General features: G+C 41.3%; 1 protein-coding gene and 1 long non-coding RNA gene across 3 annotated transcripts in view; one reads left to right on the top strand and one right to left on the bottom strand.

Moving 5' to 3' along the window:
- Positions 1-24,133, top strand: part of LOC308412144 (vesicle-fusing ATPase) — a 73,959-nt gene that overhangs the window by 19,542 nt on the left and 30,284 nt on the right. The window lies entirely within an intron of this gene.
- LOC308412221 lies at positions 3,076-4,291 on the bottom strand. The gene is made up of 2 exons (XR_013974541.1): positions 3,994-4,291; positions 3,076-3,469 (listed from the first exon to the last, which is right to left on the bottom strand). It is a non-coding gene; the product is annotated as an uncharacterized lncRNA (long non-coding RNA).

Consider the following 24,133-nt stretch of genomic DNA (forward strand, 5'->3'; position numbering starts at 1 on the left):
AGTAGGTCGAGAGTGTGTCCTCTATTATGTGTGGCCTCTGTTACATGCTGAGTCAGCCCAAAGTTGCCCAGAGTGTTACTCAGGTCTTTAGTCCCTTTGTCCTGAGGGTTGTCCACATGGATGTTAAAATCCCCAACAATAATTACACAGTCGAGATCAACACAGATCACAGACAGCAGTTCACTGAGGTCATTAAAAAAGTCTGTGCAGTATTTGGGAGGCCTGTAAACATTAAGAAACACAACTTTGGATGGGGCCTTCAGCTGTAAAGCCACATATTCAAAAGACTGAAAACTTCCAGGAGATAGCTGCTTACATTGAAATGATTCATTAAATAAGACAGCAACCCCCCCTCCTCTCCTGCTCACCCTGGCCTCACTGATAAAACTGTAGTTAGGAGGGGTCGTCTCGATGAGAACAGCTCCACTGTTATTTTGGTCCAACCAAGTTTCAGTTAAAAACATAAAATCAAGGCTGTGCTCAGTGATTAAATCATTAATTAAAAATGTTTTCCCAGCTAAAGATCTAACGTTTAATAAAGCCAACTTAAGTGTTTTAGAGGCATTACTTGTCCCCTCATGTTTGGGAGCAGTCTGTGGCACACAAGGTATGTTTACTATATTTAAAGATCTTTTAGAGTGCAGCTCTCTGTGTTTTGACCAGGCCACATGTCTCCTGTCACCTAAAAGTACAGAAATTTTAAAACCTTCTAGTAAACAGGGTCCCAGCTTCTCCTGGGAAAAGTCACCACTGCCATAATCCTCGCAGCCTGGACCCTCCACACATCACACATCAGACTGCGGAGACAAAGCATGAAGGTGGTAAGGAGGAACTAAGGGGGGCGAGGCTGGGCAATGTGACTTCGATTGCTCTGTTGAGGGTGGGGCTCGGTGGCGAACCTTTGGCTGCTTTGGTGGGGGGTTTATGGGGGACAAAGAGGGATTGGGCCGGGGGGTAGATCTGAGCCCAGCATTGACCCGCTCCATCATCTCTTCAGTGAATTTCAGGTGTGGGGAGGAGGGAGAAAGGGAGGGGGAGGAGGGTGATGGGGGTGTCATTATTTATTTAACAGTGTGTGTAAAAACTAAGTAAACCTTTACTGTTCTATAGGAATTAGGTTCTGGTTCTGCCAGAGATCTCTTCCTGTTTTCCTTCCCACTGTTGCCAAGTGTTTGTTCAAAGGGGGTCATCTGATTATTGGGGTTTTCTCTGTATTATTATTACTAGCTTAAGTACCTTGAGGCAACTGTTGTTGTGATTTGGCGCAATATAAATAAAAATTAAATTCAACTGAATTTTTGGCCATAATGTACAGTAGCATGAATTCAAACACCTCATCATAACTCTCAATCACGGTGGAGGGGTGATGATTTGGGCTTGTTTTGCAGTCACAAGACTCCAAAGTATTCTAGAGTCAAATGTGAGCCCATCTGTCTGACATCTAAAGCTTGGCTAAAATTGGGTCATGCAGCTGGACAAGCACAGCAGCAAATGGACAATTGAATTTCTATCAGTGTTTGACTTAGTTTATATTAAATATTAAATTATTAGACTGAGTAATTAGTCATCTGCAGTTTTTCATCTGATGTATCTAAATCATTTTAAGACCAAATTATTTTTATTATGTCCTGATACACATGTAAAGCCAAAGAACTGATAGATGTATTTTCCTTCTAGCATTACTAAATATGCCAAGGTGTTGTCCAGATGTTTCTCACTACTACCTGATGTTGCCATTCTTCCTTGCTATTGCCGTACCTTCTAGATCATCAATTTTAAAAACATTAATTTAATATATAGCCCTCGTTTGTTCAAATTAACCTTGAGTGTAATCTATTACACTGTTGACGTAAAGAGGAAAAGATGGTCTTCTGTTTTTTATAAACCTAATTTTTAACATTCATTTCTGTTAGCACTTTTATTTTGGTCCTCGTAGATATTCATTATTGGAATATTTTTCATTTTATCTACATATTAATTAACTAAATTATAAAATTACTTAACGTCAGTCCTTCAGTGTGACAGCCACTTATGTGTATGTCTTCTCTATGCATACTGTGTGTGCATCAAATACTTGTACGTTTGTGTTTAGAGTGGGAGTGTCTAAGTGCGTGTCTTTGTGTGAGTCAGACAGAGTAATGGTTAATCCCTGGATGTGTGAAGGGCCTTCCTCTGTGAGCCCTGAGCTGCAGCTATATTTAGATAGCTGCTTTCTGCTGTTGGGCAGCCAACACAGCAACACACAGATACTCACATTAAAGCACACAGCTGATAAATGGATGCACAACAGTGCAAACAGTGAGAAACACATACATACACTAATAATAATAATAATAATAATAATAATGGATTGCATTTATATAGCGCTTTTCTAGGCACCCAAATCGCTTTACAATTCCACTATTCATTCACTCTCACATTCACACACTGGTGAAGGCAAACCACAGTTGTAGCCACAGCTGTCCTGGGGCATACACACCTGGAAATGCGCAGGTTGACAAGTATACCCAGGATGAACTGAAAAAAATAATTGCACTGCAGTAACTGCTGGAATATTTAACTCTTATTATCCATTCTGTGCTTATGCCATTGTTCTGTTATTCCTTGAAATGTGAGTAGCCATTGTAAAGGTGTGTCCAGACTGAAACTAGTTACCATCATCAGGCATCAAAGGGTAACACTCTCATTTGTCTTATCTGTATATAATAATTTTTAGCACATTCTTTAAACACACTAATGACACAGACATAAACTGCAGCATTACTAAGGGTTCATTATTATCTGTAATAATCAATATAATTGTTTACCAAAGTGTGATTAAAAATCAATTTTGTCCACGTAGGATCAGTGAGTCCAAACCTGTGATGGAATTTAATGAACTTTAGAAACAATGAGTTGTGAGTGTATCTGTAACTGTGTTGGGTTTGTGATGCACCAGTTTGAGGACTGGTTCAGGTGGACCCAGCTCTTTGTACTATAATAAGAGGGATAGGCCCTGTAACACCTGCTTAGTATAGTAGGGTTAAACTTATAGACTAGATTCGAGAGGAGTAAAATAAATTTGAGAGAATTGAGTGTTGAACAGCCGGCAGATTTATTACAATGTTACAGTGGTGCAATAATCCAATGTAAACAGCATAGAAAATTAACAGAAGATCAACAGAGAAGAGCGCTCTTTTGAAAATAACAACAAAATAAAATAAAATAAGTAGTCTCTTTAGACCTGACTCCTGATGAGCAGGATATTGGGAGTTCAATAGTTTCCCAGAGAAACAATCCGTATGAAGTAAGCAGTTTTTGCTCTTGCTTATCTGAAATCCTGCGATTCGAAGTAATTCAGACTGTAGCTCTACTCCTGCATCCAGAACAGCTGGCCACACTGCTTTTGGATTCGCCAAGAGTTTTCACAGGGTCTGGCTCGCCATCCATATCCAGAACCACTTCAGATCCAGGATCACAAAAAACCAGTCTGCACATACAGTACAGAGCAATAAACAAAATAGTTCTTAACAGTTTTTCTAAATAAAATGAGATCTCATAAAGTTTTCAAAATCAAGTACACTGTCGTTTTAACATTGTTCTGTCTCTATGAATTCCATTTGTATTGCTTTACAGCATTACAATCAATTGTATTTAAATACCCCTTTTTAAGGCATATGTAATCACATCATGAAATGTTTGTAACGTAACTAGTTTTAAATAACTTATTTACATGTATTAACCTATAACTGAAATGACAAAGTGCAGAAAAGGCACTGGACAACATTTATGGCTAAAAGAGAAGTGCATCCTGCATTAGTTTTGCACATTTGTGAAGATGCCCAATCAAATAGACAATAAAATAAAATACGACATTCCATTTCACACACGATTCAAGTACTCCGACTGGTTTTAGCTTTTTTTAGACAATACGGAATTCGCACTGTTGCAGTGTTTACCACATGTAAAATTAGCATAAGTTTTCCTGCTAACTTATCATCTCTAGTAACTCACCGGAATTCCCAAGAAACAAATACACGCTCTGCCTGGTTTTGGTCGAGAGTAAAACACATAAAGGCCTCTGAAAAGTACATAACTTTAAGTTAGAGACTGTTGAAAATACTTTATAACACTTATTTTATACCAAAAGACTCACTGTGTAGCTTGTTATTTGCTCTCGGTGTCTTGCTCCGTTTTGCCTAGCTTAATGCAGCAACGTGCTTTTGTTGCATTCACTGAACTACGGAAAATCAAAGTGTGTTCAAGGGGTGTCGGAAATAATAATACCAGGTAAAAACAAGAAAATACTAGTAACCATGTCTATAGGGGTTACAGGCCCCCAGACCCCAAACAACCCCAAGTTTGGTACACAGTAAGGAAAAGTTTTACAAGGTATAATTTGCTATAATAGTGTATCAAAACTATATCTCTTATAGGTTTTATAAGAGATATAGTTTTAAATTGCTGAAGGAGAGACGTAAATGTTTGAATGGGCAACAACAAATACCATGTTTGAGTATAAGGCTGTACACAAGTCCACTTTTCACCATAACACCCCAGGTCACAGGTTGATGAAGAGTCTAGCAATCATCAGACCTGTAGCTGTATGTCTTGGGCACTTGGGTGAAAAGAGGATCAGAGCTGTCAGCTGATCAGCACCTGGTTGTGAGTTGGGTCAGGTAACAAGGGAGGATGCTGAACAGACTTGGTGTATCCAAACATGTGGTTAGGGTGAGTTGGGAGCATCTGGAGAAGGCCCTGGTCTGCAAGAGTTTCATATTCCACCATCAGCAGAGCTTCAAAGTAGCTTAAGGGTGGCTGGAAACATTGAGTCCAAGTGGACTTTGTTCCAAACCAAGGTGCTGTGGCTGCAAGGTGGTTGGTGCCTGTTGTAGTGCTAATACCTGAAACAGATGGTGGATGCCAGAGATGAAGAGAACTATAAAGCTAAAGGAGCCCTATCAAACTTGGCTGGCTTGTGGGACTCTTGTAGACAGGCCAAGTGAAAGGCAGCCCTAGCACTAGCTAAAGCAGGACTGTGAGCAGGACTTCTGGTTGGCCTTGAGGCAATTCTGGGATATCGTCAGGCGACTCAGAAAGGGGATGAAGCTTTGATGATCTCCTCAATTCCACTAACACATCTTGTGTAGTGGAAGCTGAGTCTAGGGAGAAATGCTTAGACTCACCCATCACTGTGGGTGAGGTCACTGGAATGGTCAAAAACCTCTATGCTGACGGGTCTTTGGGGAGGGAAGGGATTCACTGTTCCCTCACCAGGAAACAGTGCTCTGGATGTTGTAGGGCTGTCTTCAATGACACACCTCTGCAGCACTGTGTGGAATTTGGGGATATTGCCTCTGCACTGGCAGACCAGGTGATTTGGTCCCCATTTTCAAGAGGTTTCAGAGAAAACACACTCCTCGGTCTCTCCAGGAAGCTCTATGCCAGTATAATCTGTCCACTAGTGGAATCTTGGATCCAGGAAGAGCAAAGCAGTTTCCGTCCTAGTTGTGGGACACTGGACTAATCCTCTCAAGGTTATGAGAAAGTGCATGGGAGTTTACCCAACTACTCTTCATGTGTTTTGTGGACTTGGAAAAGGCAACTGACCGTGTACCTCGGAGTATCCTATGGGAGACATGGTGACTGGCCTATACTGGCAATAAAGTCCCTGTAATACTGTAGTGAGATTGGTTTGCATTGCTGGTAGTAAAGTGAGAGCTACACTCCATAGGATTGCCATTTGTCACCAATTCTGTTTATAACTTTTATGGGTACAATTTCTTGGCACAGTCAAGTAGGAGAACATTTCTCCTTCGGTGGCCTCAGGTTCATGTTCTTCGTACATGTGGACATGTAGTTCTTCTTGCTTCACCAGCTAGTGACCTCCAGCATGCACTAGGGCAATTTAGCAGATGTGTTCTCGAGTCTAAGGTTGTTATCCTCAACCAGAAAAATGTTGAGCCTCACTCTGGGTCAGGAATGAGTTACGGCTCCAAGTGAAGAAGTTTAAGGATGTCAGGGTCTTGTTCATTAGTGAAGGGAGAGAGGAGCAAGAGATGGATTGATGAGTCATAAGCGTTGATGTGGACACTGTATTGGTCTGCTGTGGTAAAGGCAAAGCAAAGCTGATGATTTACTTGTCAATATATGTTCCTTCACTTTCACTTGGCTCAGGGGGCTGGGAAGCGTATCTATAACCGGAAGGTCGCCTGTTCGATCCCCGGGCTCTCTGTCCTGGTCGTTGTGTCCTTGGGCAAGACACTTTACCCTACCGCCTACTGGTGTTGGCCAGAGGGGCCAATGGCGCGATATGGCAGCCACGCTTCTGTCAGTCTGCCCCAGGGCAGCTGCGGCTACAACCGTAGCTGCCTCCACCAGTGTGTGAATGTGAGAGTGAATGAATAGTGGCATTGTAAAGCGCTTTGGGTGCCTTGAAAAGTGCTATATAAATCCAATCCATTATTATTATTACTTAAACAGAGATTGCCAATACAAGTGGCAGAAGTTTCCAGAAACTTCCTGCTTCTAAATTCAGATAAAATTGAGGTTATTGCACCCAGCTCTTATAACCTTAAAAGCGTGGTGTCTAATGGCACATACTTGCACATACTTGTACAACACAGTTTTTGTGGCACTTCAACCGGTCGTTTTTGCACCACAGCTGGGTTGAAGACGTGAGTGTGTCCGTTTTTAACACCATTTTAATGGCAGAGGGAGATGCTAGAAAACCTGAGAGTTTGTGGAAAAAAATTTTTTTGACTTCCTTTCCTCCTATATCAGAGTTTATGTGGCGATATTGTGTTAGGAGAGCTGCAACGACTTCCTGCACCATAATGATGGGTATGTGGGACAAGTTTTGTTTTATTATTACATTTTTAACATGTTCGACTATAACCAGTGTATTGTATTGCTGACAAACCTACGTAAAACCTGAAGCATCTTTTATAAATCGATTACACCAAATGGGAGCAACCTTAAGACTGAGTTCAAGTATAAGAGAACATTTTTATAAATGTATGCAGGAGTGTGGAAGTGAGGACATCTGTCTCTGCCTCTGTCTCTGTTTGCTTCCAACAGAGATGATTTTCCAGCATGTTAGTGAGAGCTTATGCAAGTGTATTGTATATATTATGAATTCCAAAACACAAGGTTTAAAATGCTTGCAGGGCTGATGGAATTAACTGTGGGGCTTCACTGATATTTCTTTCACTTGGATGGAAAGAAATATCCATCTGATTCCCTTACAGGGAAGCAAATGTAACAAACGTTTTTTTTCTGAAGTACTGTTTACTGAACCGACAGGTTTATAGGGATACGCTTAAATGATTAAGACTGAAGATTAAAGATCATAACTAGGGCTAGGTTCTTGTAATGGAAGAACACAGCGTGTATTCCCTCTGGATGCTTCGACATCTCCCACATTACAAAGACATATTAGACTAGCTGGTAATTCTAAATTGGCCATAAGAGAGAATGGAAGCCTTGTAATAGACTAGCTACCTGTTTTGCACCCTGCCTCTTGCCTTCTGATAGCTGGGATAGACAGTATATATCGTATTATTTGATCATAGAGAACAGACATACATAAATACACTAACTTCTCTAATTAATCAATCTGGATTAAATTTACTACGTAAATTGCTTAGGGTACCAGAATTATCAACATCTGTTCAGCTTTTGGAAATTATTTTTAGATGATCGTAAAAGAGGAACAACATATAATGGTAAAGGGAAAAAAACTGTAATAACAAGTCAATTTAAAGTCCACAGATTGGATTTTCCTTAAAAATAAGCTAACTAGAAGATGTGGATGAAAGATATGACCAATGAGGTTAGAACCCTTGGACACAAAATATGATAATGTCTCAGACGCATGTGCTATTTGATAAGTACAGAAAAACCCTAAGTGGGAAAGTGTATAGCTTAGCCAAGCTCAACAGGGAACAGCAGATGCGAAGCTATCTAATGAGTCACTATCTTGGGCACTGCAGATGCAGCTTCATTACCCATCGACTGCCAGAGAAGACATCTGACTGGATGAATAATTTAATGGGATGCTGGGATTAGAAAAATATTTAGAATGAAAGGGAGATGCAGGGAGTGACCGCATAGTAATTCAGCCACTCCCTGCTTCCACGGCACATTGCCAAAAGAGAAGAACGCTTTCTGAATAAAAAAATCAAGGAACCTGGAGGCAGCCAATTGGCTAGTTGTCTCATGGGAGAGACACAGGCAGATTATTAATTCAGGCTTTATTAAAAACGTGGAGAAAAATCTGGGTTATTAAATAATTAGTCAACAAAGAATTTTTGTCACAGTTGTGATGTATGCTGGAGTGAATGCAGAGTTATTAGATGAGGGAAGTGCAGTGAAATCAAAGTCATTTGACACTGAATACTTTGGATTACTTAATATATTATCATCCTGAAGGTTACCCGCCATACCAACACCAACTAGATTTTTAAATCTTAATATAAAATGAGTAACAGTATGTGGACATTAGGTAAGATTGCACTTTTTGCAGCGATCTCGTATAGAAAACTATTTCACGCTTATATAAAACAGGTCTGCGGCTCCGAACCGTAGTAAAGGGACCTCTGACTAATACGTCGGGTTCGTGTCGGGCTCGTAGCTGAAAACTAGCTTTACTTTGTTGATTGGGTCAACTTTGCTAGCGAGAGACAGAGAGAGGCGCTGAAAGGCTGCTCCAATGGAACTTATTTTTTCAGAGGAAAACACAAATACAGCGTACAGTCAAGTCTTAATAGCTTACTTACAACTGGGCTCGTCAGGCACTCTGTTTGGCTGCAGTGGTTATTATTATATTTACATGCTTCCTGCTTCCGTTTCTGCTCGGTGACAACTCGTACTTTTCGACTGTCCTTTTTCTCCCTTCCTCACACTCACAGTCACATAACGGGTATGGCAGTCCATTCTCCCTGCAGCACGGACTACACTGCCCATGAGGCTACATTCTTTAGAGCTATGCCTGTAACTCTCTGCCCATTGCCTTCATATTAAATCGTTTTTTGACAGAATTGTTGTCTTAAGGCCAAGAAAGATGCCAAGCGGATTTATTTTACCAAGTGGATCATCATGGCCTTGCCATATTGGTCCATTTGATTGACCTTTATTATAATTATGAATTTATTTTATTTTCAAAAAAAACAGCACCATCACAATAAACTAGCTAGCAGTAGATATCAGTAGATACTAAATAATAAACGATATTGTGCAGCACGCAAGATAGACAGCGCACCATGTGCTTTGAGGCAGCAGCCAAGAAAGGTGTAGTCCGCGTCTGTGAACACCCGTGTGTACACCTGTGTGCACACCTGTGTGGATCAGCATGCTTGTATTCCAAAGGATTCTCCATGTAACGATCTGCTAGGGAGTGTGGGGAGCCACAGCCCCGTCCCCCAGGGTATGAAGCAGGTATGGAGGAGATCCAGGCCCCAGATACTAGCGTCTTTGAAGAGACAGTTTAGGTCTTCCTGGCATTTAATATCTATATATATGGTTTCAGGTCGAAATATTGGAAGGTCTCTAGTCTTGTACTAGTGCAAACAAGAGATTCCAAGGACAGATTTTACCAAGTGGTTTGATAAGCTTGATTCTAACTGATGGGTCGATTGCACCAACCATACCTACCAACTTAGCCTTGGCTATGGCTGGTAGTGTTCAGGTGAGCCCACGAGTGACTTTGCCTGTTGCCTTGAGGCAAGTCATTGTGTTCTGCCAATTCTTGGTTTGAGCTTTCCATGGTCAAAGGAAAATGAAAGGCAATTTAACAGACCGCTACGGTCAGCACCAAAACATTATTTTTCAAGCAGTATAACTGAATAACAATCAACAAGAAGCAGTCATGTAGAAAATACTATATCTTTTTATTTGATTTGGGATCCTTTGCTCATAGAATTATGTGAGAAAAACTGGAAAGAACGCCAGAGTACATCAGCTGCAAAGGCTAGTACCCCCACGCTAAGCATGCCTACCGCAGACACGAGCAAAACAGATAAATATGAAGTCATGCCAGCTCGGATGTTGCCCTGATCCAGCAGATACCAGGAACAACATCAGAGATCTCTGTCCAGAAGAGTGCAGTCCTAGGAACAGCTAAGATACTGTGCAGGACCCTCAAACTCCCAGGCCTCTGGTAGAGAACCCAAGCTTGAAGGCTAGACTGCCTTCAGAGGCGAGAGGGGAATTAATAATAATAATAATAATGGATTGCATTTATATAGCGCTTTTCGGGGCCCTCAAAGCACTGTAGAATTCCACTATTCATTCACTCTCACATTCACACACTGGTGGAGGCAGCTACAGTTGTAGCCACAGCTGCCCTGGGGCAGACTGACAGAAGCGAGGCTGCCATATTGCAGCAGGTGAAGTGTCTTGCCCAAGGACACAACAAGTGAGACTGTCCGAGCCGGGGCTCGAAAAATTAGCTTGGAGACTTTGAGTCAAAGATTCCCATGAACACACTCCTGAATCTTGTGGTAAACCTTCCCATAAGAGTTGAGTCGCTGTTTCTGATCTTTTAATGATGATAAATCAATCAGTTGCAAGGTCCAAAATTCAGCATACTTACTGAGACCAAAGTGAGTCTGTCTGTCTCTGTCTCACAGTGAGAGTTAGAGACTGACAACACAATGAAGCCTTTGAAAGGCTTTTGATAGATAGATAGATAGATAGATAGATAGATAGATAGATAGATAGATAGATAGATAGATAGATAGATAGATAGATAGATAGATAGATAGATAGATAGATAGATAGATAGATAGATAGATAGATAGATAGATATGAAATCAAATGATCTTGTGTATCCTGTGTACTCTCGCAAGGTTGCTTCCTTTAAAGTTATTCACATGTTTTTTGTGCAGGTTGTATCCCTTTGCTGTTCCTACTGTGTTAAAAGAGCTGTCATAGGGGGGTCAGAGCACTGAGGCAAACACAGGTTTACTGATGACACAGAGCAAAATTGAAGACAAATGATGCTTGTTAAAGACCTGTTAATCTGTTTGCTTGTGGCTTTGGTACCCTTCCTGTGATATATGTTGTCTGTTTGAGCATGCTGGCTAATGCTAACTGATGCTAACAATGCTAGCAGCCATAACAGAACAAAGCAATTGCTTTGGAGCAATTCTAATCAAATTTTCAGATGTTACATTTTCCAAAATTTTGCCTCGTGATTGACTTGTTTATTGACAAAATTGGATGTGAAGTTGTTGTCATTTCACACACTGCAGTGAAAGTTTTCATTACCAGTATGATTACATTAATGCCATGTCACAATCCATCCATTATAAATGAATATTCACAAATCAGGGGAAAAAATGGCTGACTTCTTTCTCTGTCCATCATCTGTCACCACAGTGTTGCAGCTGTCACTTTGTCTCCAGTGTGTGGAAGACATATTGTCCTGTGACATGCATAACATTTTGTGCATGAGCCCACCAGACTTGGGGTTTATTTATTGGGAAAAAGTTCCAAAGAACATTACAGACATTTGTAAGTCTAAGTCTTTTAGTCTAAGCAAACCCCAACTCTGGCTTGTATGCACTTCTAACCCCTCACCACCCCAGGTAATCTGTATATGTACATGCATGAGTCATTCCATACATGTGAATGCAGTTTAAGTGCACCTGTCTGCAGCCACCACAGCTTCGCACCTTAGCTCCAGCAGCTTGCTGCTCTGAGTCCCCCTCCTTCTCAAATGCTGTCTTCTGTCCTTCCTCTCTGCTTGCCTCCACTGGCGCCCACAAGGTCGTAATATTTTTCAAGGTATGTATGGGTGTATAACTCTCAAAGAGAGCTGCCATCTTCTTTTATGTGGGATATATCTGCTATTTTCTGCTCACTCTCTGACCGAAGAGTCGGTTCTATAGCTTGCTTGCGTCACTGCTGTCAGCCTCCCGCTGCTGCCTGGATATCTGGCTCGAACCTCAAGAGATGTGAGGCAACCACCGGCAACCACCGAGTCTTTGGCAGCAAACTCAAGCTGGTGTCACATGTTGATTGGATGGAAATGCTAGCTCCTGAGCATCCATTAATCAACTCCCCTGTGAAACTGCAAGTCTCCAGAACAAAATGGATGTGTTCCATTAGGAACTTACCATTTTGATTCAGCAGGCAGATAGTTTGCAGAAATATATAATACTGTGAGGTGGATCCAAGCTTTACAGCATCTTAGCTAACTTTGCTGACACCAAAAATCCTAAAGTGAACAGTTGGCATTCCTTAACATTTGTGAAGAGGTTTTTGGCTTTAGCTATGATTAATGTATCATTTCATCAGAAGATTTTAATGACTATGATCCTAGGCTTAGCATATTGTTGAGCTCAGTAGTTACATATGAACAAGTTCTTCTTACTGTTCCAACTCATAGGTGAAGTTGGAGTCTGTCCATCCGTGGAATGACTGGGTAGCTGCCAGGCCAGGTTGGTTAGAAATGAATGAGTGAGAGGTATGACTTCTACTAAATCAGTTGCTGATTGTGTTGTTCTGTCAGAAGGATGAAAATAAAATATAAACACTGACCTTGGGCCAAAGTACAAAAGCTAGAAAATGTACTTGAAATGCACTGTAGCTGTCAAAAGAGCTAAAAGACAAAGGGTTGTGCTAGAGATGGACATCAAAAGGGGTTCTTTTCAAGGTATTGTGTTTTGTAAAGCTTTATACATCATTGCTATGCGTTAACCATAATAATAATACATGAACATGGATTATAGCTTGAAAACGCTTTAGACTGGGTGAGTCATCAGAATATGGTAGCTATATATACTCAGGACATCTGTCAGTTTTCTGGGTAGGCCTTAATGTTGTAAAACTGAGAACACTTACAAAGGGAAGCAGGGAAGCACCAGGAGTGGCAGTTTTCTTTTTCCTCTCGATATTTTGTCTTAAACACATTTTTCTGCTGCGATGTTCATGATACAGAATGTGAACAGAGAGAATAAGGAACCTGCTATCATTAGCTGGTCGTAATTTCCTGGATAACTCCTAATGACTTTGGTGATCCCTGCAGACATTCATGTTCTCCAAAGCAAGAAATAAATTTGCGAATGTGCATCCACGGTCTTCATCAGAGTGATTTAGTGGATTGTGAAAAACAGCCTGCAGTGCAAAATCCAAATGAGGATGGCCTGATATGCCCTGCTTATTATCTGAGTTGTTTTTTCACAGTTGATTCATTTTTACTCATAAATACCCCGGTGAAGTACTGCAGCGACAGCTTACTACTACCCCTAATGCACCTTAATCATTTGGCCATGAGGTTAAAAATAAAATGGCGAGAATTTACATGCAGACAGACTCTTACACAATGAGGAAATGTGATACATGGACTCATAAATTAACTTTCAGACAATGTTAATATAATCACAACAGGCTAGCAGTTGCTCTCTCTCTCTCTCAATGGAAAGTTCTGGACCGTTTCAACGATTTGTATGTCAGCACATTCAGCCACCATGCTGGATATGTGCATGCTCAATTTCTGAATATAAAAATGATCTTTATCTAGTATTATTTGGGCAAAAGACTTGGAAACTCCTGAAGATATCACACCTAAAGCAAGTGGCCAACACATCCCACATTTACCTCCACTTTATATGTTGAAGTATGCATAAGACAACCCACTCACCTCTTCTAATCATAGTGAATTTTATCACAAATGTTTGACAGACAGCCTTTAAAAATTAATTAGATCAGAGGCATGGCCTTTGGTTATAAATAGTCTGTTTAATATTCACTGTGTATAAGTTGTTTTCTAGGTTAGCCTGGATGAGATGCAGCTGGCAAGCTTGTACACAGGGCTGGGTATCGTCACTCATTTCTAGAATCGATTCGATTCCGATTCACAAGGTCCCGAATTGATTCGATCCACGATTCGATTCAATTCGATTTGAATATGGGAAATTTTGCCTCAGACAGTCAGAAATATTATAATTTAGATCAGTACATTTACATATTTTTGTATCTATAAAAAGGGAGCTGACACTTTCCAGACTTTATCAAAGGTGTGAGCGTCACAGCAGATGCCTTTGTGTCAAAGTAGCTGAGGATAAAACACAGAAAAACATGAAGGTTTTCCTTTCCTGGGATTTTATAAAAAATATTCTGCAGTACATCAAAAACGAAAGAAAACCATTAATGAACATATGAACATTACCTGATGCTGCCGGCATGAAGCAGAGCAAAGTTACAGAGGTTTGATTACAGACACAGCTGAGCATTTTGCAATTTTGCATAATTTTAAAAAGTTTAAATTTGTTCAGTATTGAACGGCAGAAATGAGGCTTTGTTTTCGGAAGTACAAGAAAAAAAAACAGTGTCTGACAGGCTGTAAACAACCGTAGACTTGTGCGTAACAAGCAAGCGAATAATGCAGAAAACAGGTTTTTAGACGGGAAACTGTTCTTGAAGTACAGAGAGAGAGAGAGCTGTGCATGAAGTGTGATTTTATCGTGGTGGAAGCAAAACAATCAGAGGGAATTCATGACGATGTTTATGTGAAGCGTAGTTTGGATCTTCTTTTGCTGCTGGTTTACTCAATATTGTTTGGAGAGAGAAAAACCTGCAGCTTCAGAATCAGCGCAAAAACGACGTAAACACAAAACGCGGACCCGCCGAAACATCAGAATCAGCGAGCTGTCGGCTTTCAGCTCGTGTCCGTGCAGTCAGGTGAGAAAGTCTCACTGATTCTGATGCGTCGGCGGCTCCGCGCTTTGTGTTTATGTCTTTGTGCAGAATCCGTGTTGTTTTAGCTGTTTGGTGGTTGTTGAAATTTTGGGAGGTTTAACCTGAGATTCTGGCGTTTTGGCCAAAATAAATTTATATTAAAAAATCAATTCAGGATTTTAATGAATCGATTTCACGTTATCCAAGCGAGAATCAATAATAAATCGATAATCAAAACCCACCCCTACTTGTACAGTATTTGTGTTCCAAGTGTTTTTGCTTTTTACAGCATCACACGCATCAATTTCTTTGCCACTGCTAAAAGCATCAGCGTTACCGCATCTGTCATCAATTGCACTCTGCTCCAGAAAGTTAATTCATTTTCATTCCTTCTGACTAGAAAATGGCTTTCTCTGATCCCCCATGGTTAGATGTTGGTCTGTGATGATTTGCAAATGAACTCTAATGCATCATGCTTCCTCTGTGCACATTTGGACTAGTGAGGATAGTCTAGGCTTACTTGTACTTGAAAGAGCATCTTTTGAAATCTAAGAAAATCGAAGAAATTACAAACAGTATACTATATCATCAAATATATGGCATGTAAAGTGCGCCTGTATTTGAACAAGTTAGGACATCTGAGTTATTGTAGAAATAAATAATAACTGTAAAAAAATGAAATACTCCTTTTTCTTCCCCACCAAAGGTTTTCACTCAGCTACGAGTTTCTCCTCGACACGTTCTCACTTCCAAAGCGTAACATTTTACGCTAGGTGACAAATCGTCAGTATATTACACTTCCGGGCACCCAACGCATGCCTATATTACGAGATCGCAAAAATGAGGAAACATGAGAGCCATTTGGAATGAATCTACACATGTACGTTTGTTTTACTCTCTAATGTCATTAAAGTGCTGGTTAAGGTTATGGTTAGGGCTGGAATACAGGGCTGGAACGTGTATTACCGAGGCGCGTCATTCTATGGATTTCATCCATAATATAAGAACGCGGAAGGTCACCTGTTGCGTTCCTCAGGAACGGCTCGGGACTTGACAAATGGTCTCTATATTACGCCTCGGGAGTGAGAATGGTCTTTTCTTCTTGGCTTCACAAAATTTACAGTATCTTTGAGCTCAGAGTTTAGTTTTATGAACTACAACTGCAGCTGCAGCAGTGTAGCACTTCCTTTTTTTATTTTGGCATAATTAAAAAACAAACTTCCCATTGCTTTAGTTGTTGTGTCCACATAGGGTCTGGAAGAAAGCACAGTCGATAAACAAGCTCATAATATACTTAAAACGTTTTTGATAGAACAAAAAATGTTCCACGTGGATTTATAGCAGCGGCATCTTCCACTGGTTGAATCAAAAGGGGAAAAGCCTTTTTTTCCATTGAACTAATGGAATAGATTATATCAACAAGTAGGGCAGTGCTAGGAAGATTCATCCAGAGCTACCATAATATCATAGCTTTCTTTTTCTATCGAGGCCTTAAACATCATGCATAATTTATATGCCTTAAATATTTGTATTTATTGAATCTATCTATATTATTAACATCAGTAAAGGTGAGAGAGTTTGTGTTTCGTATTTCTTTTGAAATAGTAGTAAATTGAAATGTAGCGTTAAATCAACAGACCACCAGAAATCCTCAGAAATATTTATACATACATTTGATTAGCTTTGATTAAAAACTACAGTCACTATGCACAGTTTTGTGTGTTGTGGGTTTTCCTGCATGTACCTCTTTATATTTGAGCACTACAGTGTACAGTATGCGATAAAGCTACACTGACTGGTGCTATGTAAGTTTTAAAACATGACGGCAAACCATAGAAATGACTAGAAACAAGCAGAGGCCATTTATTTTGATGATGTGAGATGCCCCTTTAAGGGTCTTGGACACAGCGGTCTTGCTCTGAATCACCTCTGTCTGCTCAGACTTGCTGAGGTGCAGGTGATGTGGGCACAGTGCCAACACTGCAGTGTTTGCCTCTCCTACCAGTATCGTGCTACATCTGATGCATTTCATTCATTTTAGATGCAACAAACAGTTAATATTAAAAGATGTGTTTTCTCTTTATAATGTTGCTGTCATTTAAAGACACAAAGAATGTGCAGTATTGCAGTATTACACACATTCAGATACAGAAAATGACAAACTAAAGAAAAATGCATGCTAATGCATCGTAGTAAGGGTTGAAAAGTCTGTCATGGGATAAAGGTGGCTCTAGACAAGCTCGGATTTGCAGTGACGCTTCCCTCTAAGTGGACTCGGACCATTGTAGCAACATGTCGCCTGTCTATATTTTCTAGTGGACGTGAAAGAGTCAAAAAGAGCATGTAAACTTTGTAATCCATATGCGATTAACTGTGAGGTCATATTTCTGCTTGGACCTAAATCCCATTGAGATTAAAGTTGGATTTGGCAGAATTTTGGAGAACAGATTAAAGCAAAGATTGTTTTGTTACTCAGTGATCTGAATATGGAATTTTGCCAGTGCAACAATTTTCTGTTGACAGCTATTTTCCAGATGAGGAGGCTAAACACTCGAGCTGCATGCTGCTCTTTTTTTAATACCATCTCTTAATTACCAGATGCAAAAGTGATGAATGTAAAAACAAGTTACAGAAATTTAAGTGAGTCTTACCTGACTCCTAAATCTGCCGTTGCAAGCAGTGGAAGGAATTCCATCTCTAGAGCATTAATTATGAAGCATTTCAGTGAAATTTAGGGCAGCTGGTAACTCATCACTAAGTGTTCCAGGCTTCATTTACCAGAAAAGACTCACAGCAGTCTCACTTTTTCTCTGTGTTGTGAAAGCATCCGCTTTACACTTCCTGCACTATAAATACCAGATGTGGATGCATAAAAGTATAGCTGATGATAAGTCAGGGGTACCTTTTATTTTTATCTATCATTTATGATACTGGAATATAACTAATTATGGACGATGAAGACGCCAGTTTAAGATGTTTTTACTCTGAGGTTGCTTTCAATCTTTCAGATGAGCCAAATTAACAACTCCCTGTCATCAAAGGAGCTTGTAAAGAAAAGCGTCTGGACTTCTTTAAGTTGCTTGAAGACGTTTCACCTCTCATCCGAGAAGCTTCTTCAGTTCTAAGGTCAAATGGTGGAGAGTCCCAGATATAAACCTAGTGGGAGTTTCCCCCCACAGAGGGACAAAAGGACCCCCTGATGATCCTCTAATCGCCTGAGCCAAGCTGTGAAACTGGGTGTGGGTCCCAATCAGCCAGAGTTTCGGGTGTGTTCATTGTGAAACCTGGCCCCACCTTATCATGCGAATTCCTGAGATCAGATGGCCCAGGATGTGAGTGGGCGTTAAGGCGTCTGGGGAGGGATCTCAAAACTGGATTATAGATGGCAGAGAGTTGGTGTCGTAAACCCCCGCCTCTGTTCAAAGATGGTCGCTCACAGTGGACATAGATGGATTCTTTCACTCCTCTTTCAAACCATTTGTCCTCTCTGTCCAAAATGTGAACATTGGCATCCTCGAAAGAGTGACCTTTGACCTTAAGATGCAGATGGACTGCTGAGTCTTGTCCTGTGGAGGTGGCTCTTCTGTGTTGTGCCATGCTCTTGTGAAGTGGCTGTTTGGTCTCTCCAATGTAGAGGTCTGGGCATTCCTCGCTGCACTGTACAGCATACACCACATTGTTAAGTCTGTGTTTTGGTGTTTTGTCTTTCGGGTGAACCAGTTTCTGTCTGAGCGTGTTGCTGGGTCTGAAATACACTGGGATGTCATGCTTGGAGAAAACTCTCCTGAGTTTCTCTGATACACCGGCTACATAGGGGATGACAATGTTGTTGCGTCTGTCCTTCTTATCCTCCCTCGCTGGTGTCTGATCTTCTTTTCTGTGCCTCTTTGCTGACTTTAAGAACGCCCATTTAGGATAGCCGCACATTTTGAGTGCTTCCTTTACATGTGTGTGTTCCTTCTTTTTTCCTTCAGGCTTAGAGGGAACATGTTCTGCCCGGTGGTGTAGGGTCCTGATTACTCCAAGTTTGTGTTCCAGAGGGTGATGGGAGTCAACGAGGAGGTACTGGTCCGTGTGTGTGGGCTTCCGGTAAACTTCGATGTTGAGGTTGCCGTTCTCTTCAATGTGCACAGCGCAGTCCAGGAAAGGCAAACAGTTATCCCTGTGCCATGGGCTCCCCCGTGTCACCTATTGTAGCCAACCTTTACATGGAGGAAGTGGAAAGGAAGGCTCTTGGCTCTTTCAAAGGAAGAGTACCCAGCCACTGGTACAGATATGTAGACGACAGCTGGGTCAAAATCAAGACACAAGAAGTGAAATCCTTCACTGCGCACATTAACGCTGTGGATAAGAACATCAAGTTCACCAGGGAAGACACAAAGGATAACTGTTTGCCTTTCCTGTACTGCGCTGTGCACATTGAAGAGAACGGCAACCTCAACATCGAAGTTTACCGGAAGCCCACACACACGGAACAGTACCTCCTCTTTGACTCCCATCACCCTCTGGAACACAAACTTGGAGTAATTAGGACCCTACACCACCGGGCAGAACATGTTCCCTCTAAGCCTGAAGGGAAAAAGAAGGAACACACACATGTAAAGGAAGCACTCAAAATGTGCGGCTATCCTAAATGGGCGTTCTTAAAGTCAGCAAAGAGGCCCAGAAAAGAAGACCAGACACCAGCGAGGGAGGACAGACGCAACAACATTGTCATCCCCTATGTAGCCGGCGTATCAGAAAAACTCAGGAGAGTTTTCTCCAAGCATGACATCCCAGTGTATTTCAGACCCAGCAACACACTCAGACAGAAACTGGTTCACCCGAAAGACAAAACGCCAAAACACAGACTTAACAATGTGGTGTATGCTGTACAGTGCAGCGAGGAATGCCCGGACCTCTACATTGGAGAGACCAAACAGCCACTTCACAAGCGCATGGCACAACACAGAAGAGCCACCTCCACAGGACAAGACTCAGCTGTCCATCTGCATCTTAAGGTCAAAGGTCACTCTTTCGAGGATGCCAATGTTCACATTTTGGACAGAGAGGACAGATGGTTTGAAAGAGGAGTGAAAGAATCCATCTATGTCCACTGTGAGCGACCATCTTTGAACAGAGGCGGGGGTTTACGACACCAACTCTCTGCCATCTATAATCCAGTTTTGAGATCCCTCCCCAGACGCCTTAACGCCCACTCACATCCTGGGCCATCTGACCTCAGGAATTCGCATGATAAGGTGGGGCCAGGTTTCACAATGAACTCACCCGAAACTCTGGCTGATTGGGACCCACACCCAGTTTCACACCTTGGCTCAGGCGATTAGAGGATCATCAGGGGGTCCTTTTGTCCCTCTGTGGGGGGTTACTCCCACTAGGTTTATATCTGGGACTCTCCACCATTTGACCTTAGAACTGAAGAAGCTTCTCGGATGAGAGGTGAAACGTCTTCAAGCAACTTAAAGAAGTCCAGACGCTTTTCTTTACAAGCTCCTTTGACTACGATGACCTGGATGACTGAGAACCTTCACAGACAAGTCCCTGTCATATTTTGCCATGTGCATGTATATAAATGCTGTGTGGATGACTATTATGAATGCCTGATTATTACATCAATTATTGACCACTGACATAGTGGGCCATCAAATCCTCTTGTAGTAGGCTACTGTGGTTAAACCTTTGCCAAACTTCACTTGATTTTCTCTGGGACACCCCAGTTGTTGCTGGGTCCTCTTTTCTTCCTAACATTATGAAGTTTCAAAGGTTGGTCGACACACACACTATGCTGACAATACCCAATTCTGCTTCCCAGCCTGCTGCAAGACAGTTTTAGAGAAGAGAACTTGACACTATGGAAAGAGAAATGGGGGGTTGGATTTCATCTTTCAGAATTCAGAGAAGAAAGCCAGAATTTTGAGATTAATGTCAGAAATCTGATTTTCCTCACAATTCTGATCCCCCAACACACACACACACTTTTTTTTCCCTATTGGTCCTAATCCTCTTCTGTACAATTCAGAACTGGGGTGTGGCACTACTCTTATGTCCATCCACTGAGACCAAAGTCCTGGTGTACTCACAGACAGCTAAAGACAGCTATAGGCACTGTGGCACTGAAAGTAATGTAACAAATTACTTACTTACTTTACTCATTACTTGAAAAAAGTAATTGGATTACAGTAAAGTGTTATTTGTAACGCGTTACTGCCCATATCTGCCTGTAACCAGAGGACACTATTTATGCTCCTATGACAGTAAATTATTAATTCAACTTTTCCCTTTTTAGGAAAATGCTGTTAACCAATCATTCGACTGAAATCGTGGCCAGAGTTTAAGATGTTTGGCAGTACAGTGTACCCGTGTGCATAAATGTGATTTCTTTGCCAGTGAAAGACTTTGAAATTTTGAAATGCTAATATTGCTTATGTTCTTTGTGCCACTTGATTATATCACTTCTTACATTAAAGGAAAAGGGGGAATAATACAATAAAATGCTCTGTCTTAAACCAGCTCACATCACGCTCTGTGTTTCATTCCTCTCCACTGGGTCCCTGCAGCTGCTCACATTACGTTGCTAGCAGCATAGCACCCACCCACCTGAATTTTCTTTTTCAGATTTGTCAGCCTCCTTGTTAACTGCAGTTGGCAAAAAGCAACCAAAATTGATCTAAGCGCCAAGACGTGATGGATGACAAAGGTGTCTCCTTAAATCTTCTGCAGCTTAAAATGTACCAGGTACCCATTGCTGTCCACAAAATATGGCTCCCATAGACATCTGAACATAAGACCTCACCACTGAAACTGGGATATTTGCTTCAAAGGACCAAGTTTCCTCAGCATACGTCACAAACTTCTAAGAATGAAGAGCTTCAGTAAAAACAAAAAGCATGTGTTCACAGTGAGCGCAGATCTGTAGCCTGTGCTCCCGCCGAGGGATTCACATAGCAGAAAAGTAGGGCTGGGTATCGTCACTGACTTCTAGAATCGATTCGATTCACAAGGTCCTGAATCGATTCAATTCAATTTGATTCAATTCGATTTGAATCTGGGAAATTTTGCCTCAGACAGTCAGAAATATTATAATTCAGATCAGTACATTTACATATTTTTGTATCTATAATAAGGAAGCTGACACTTTCCAGACTTTATCAAAGGTGTGAGCATCACAGCAGATGCTTTTGTTTCAAAGTAGCTGAAGATAAAACACAGAAAAACATGAAGGTGATTTTCCTGTTCTGGGATTTTATAAAAAATATTCTGCAGTAGATCAAAAACAAAAGAAAACCATTAATCAACATATGAACATCACCTCTGAAGTTACAGCAGTTTTATTACAGACACAGCGTTTTGCATTTTGTATAATTATAAAAAGTTTAAATTTGTTCAGAAGGGCGTAAACACAAAGCGCGGACCCGCCGAAACATCAGAATCAGCGAGCTGTCGGCTTTCAGCCCCGACCGTGTCCGTGCCGTCGGGTGAGAAAGGCGACATCTCACTGATTCTGATCCATCGGCGGGTCCGCGCTTTGTGTTTACGTCTTTGTGCAGAAGCCGTGCTCCTGCTTTCATTTACTGTTTTAAATGTTTGGTGGTTGTCAAAATTTTGTGACGTTTCACCTGAGATTCTGGAATTTTGGGCAAAATACATTTATATATAAAAAAATCGATTCAGGATTTAATGAAACGATATCACGTTATCCAAGCCAGAATCGATTTTAATCGATGAATCGATTATTAAAACCCACCCCTACAGAAAAGCAAAACTCATTTATCACTCTCCGTCGTCACTTAATGCAGTAACCATGGCTACCACTTCATGTGGTCATGCTGCAGCAATGTGCAATGGAATTTCTCTATCTGCCTACTTTTGTTCAGTGTGGCAGACGTGGTTGTTCTGCAAAGGATTTCAATTTGTGTTCAAATGAGAGTGTGTCAGTGTGTTCGCTGCTGTGTCAGTGGAAAAGTGGATGAACTGAAAGAAGGGATTCATACTCAGAAAATTCCTCTCTTGAGTTGGAAGGTTGGTTGAGATTTGACATGGACTGAATGTAAAGCAGCAGGACACCCTTAGACGATGATGAGACTGGCTGTCATGAATATTGTGAAGAAAAATGAGACAAAAAGAAAAGCGTGTGCTCATTTGTTGGTTGCAAATCAAAATTTCTCATTCTTCCACATCCTGAAGGTGTTCTACAGAATATTGGGATTTCATAACTGTAGAGGCTCGAATTCACTGTTTGAGTGAGAACTAGTTTGAGATGATTGGAGCTTTGTGGGAAGGTGTGTTGTCCAGCTGGAAGCATCCATCAGAAAATGGGTATACTGAAGTCAGAAAGAAATTGACATGGTCAGCAACAACACTCAGGTAAGCTGTGACATTTAAATGATGTCTGTGGTGAAATGTGAGAAGTCAGATGCATTGCAACTTAAGACAACACCAGCTATCTCTTCCTACGAAGATGGTCATTTGTTGAGGTGAATGCTCATGTATCTGTAGCTCTCCATTAATGCTACGTCTTCTCCCAGAATGGAAATGTGTTCACTTTGTCCTAAAAGTTATCACCATTTCCTTTGTCTCTGCCACATTTTGGAGGAGGTACCACCCCACTGCACAGTGTGGTCCAACAGTTCCCTATACTCTGTCTCCTCCTCACTCCCGTCAGCCAAGAAGATGAAAATGAAGCTGCAGTTCACACAGGCTCACAACTGGACAATAGAAAATGATCTGATGAGTCTCGATTTCTGCTGTTATGTTCAGATGGGGAATTCAGAAACATGTAAACATGTGAATACAAGGATCCATCCATCCTGGTTTGCACCAACAGTTCAGGCTGTAATGATGTGGGGGCTTTGGGCCCCTTAGGACCAAATAAGCATCAGTTAAACACTACAGTCCACCCGAGTATTGTTGCTGACCACGTCCACCAATTTATGAAAAGAGTGGACCCATCGTCTTCCAGCAGGATAATGTCCCACGTCAAAAAGCTCAAATCATCTGAGAATGTTGCACCGAAATCTCTGAGGGATGTTTGAATTTGTGCCATGAAGAATTAAGGTGATTCTGAAGGCAAAGGGGGTGTCCGACCTGGTATTAGCACGGTGTCTCAGCAGCTGGATAGTGTAGTGGTAAGACTACACACCTTTTGGAGTGGTAATCGCATGTTCAATTCCCACCTGGTATCCAGTAAGGGTCCTGGCTAGATCCCCCATGCTAAAAAAACCAAGCCCTGGAATGGCGCAGCTAGGTCTTCATCTTGGACACAAGCATTTCACTACATGTTGTACTCTGTATGATTGTGTACGTGACAAATAAAGTTTGTTTGTGTATCTAATAGTGGGTATCTCAGGTTGGACCACCTTGTTTCTAACAGGTGGAATGCATCTACTTGAGCTATCATGTCAGTAATGTTACAACTGAATAGAAAAATATCACGGCAGTGTCCTATATTTCAAAAATTCAGTTTATAATA

The sequence above is a fragment of the Rhamphochromis sp. 'chilingali' genome (genome assembly GCF_963969265.1).
Source record: "Rhamphochromis sp. 'chilingali' genome assembly, chromosome: 15".
NCBI classification, from domain to species: domain Eukaryota; kingdom Metazoa; phylum Chordata; class Actinopteri; order Cichliformes; family Cichlidae; genus Rhamphochromis; species Rhamphochromis sp. 'chilingali'.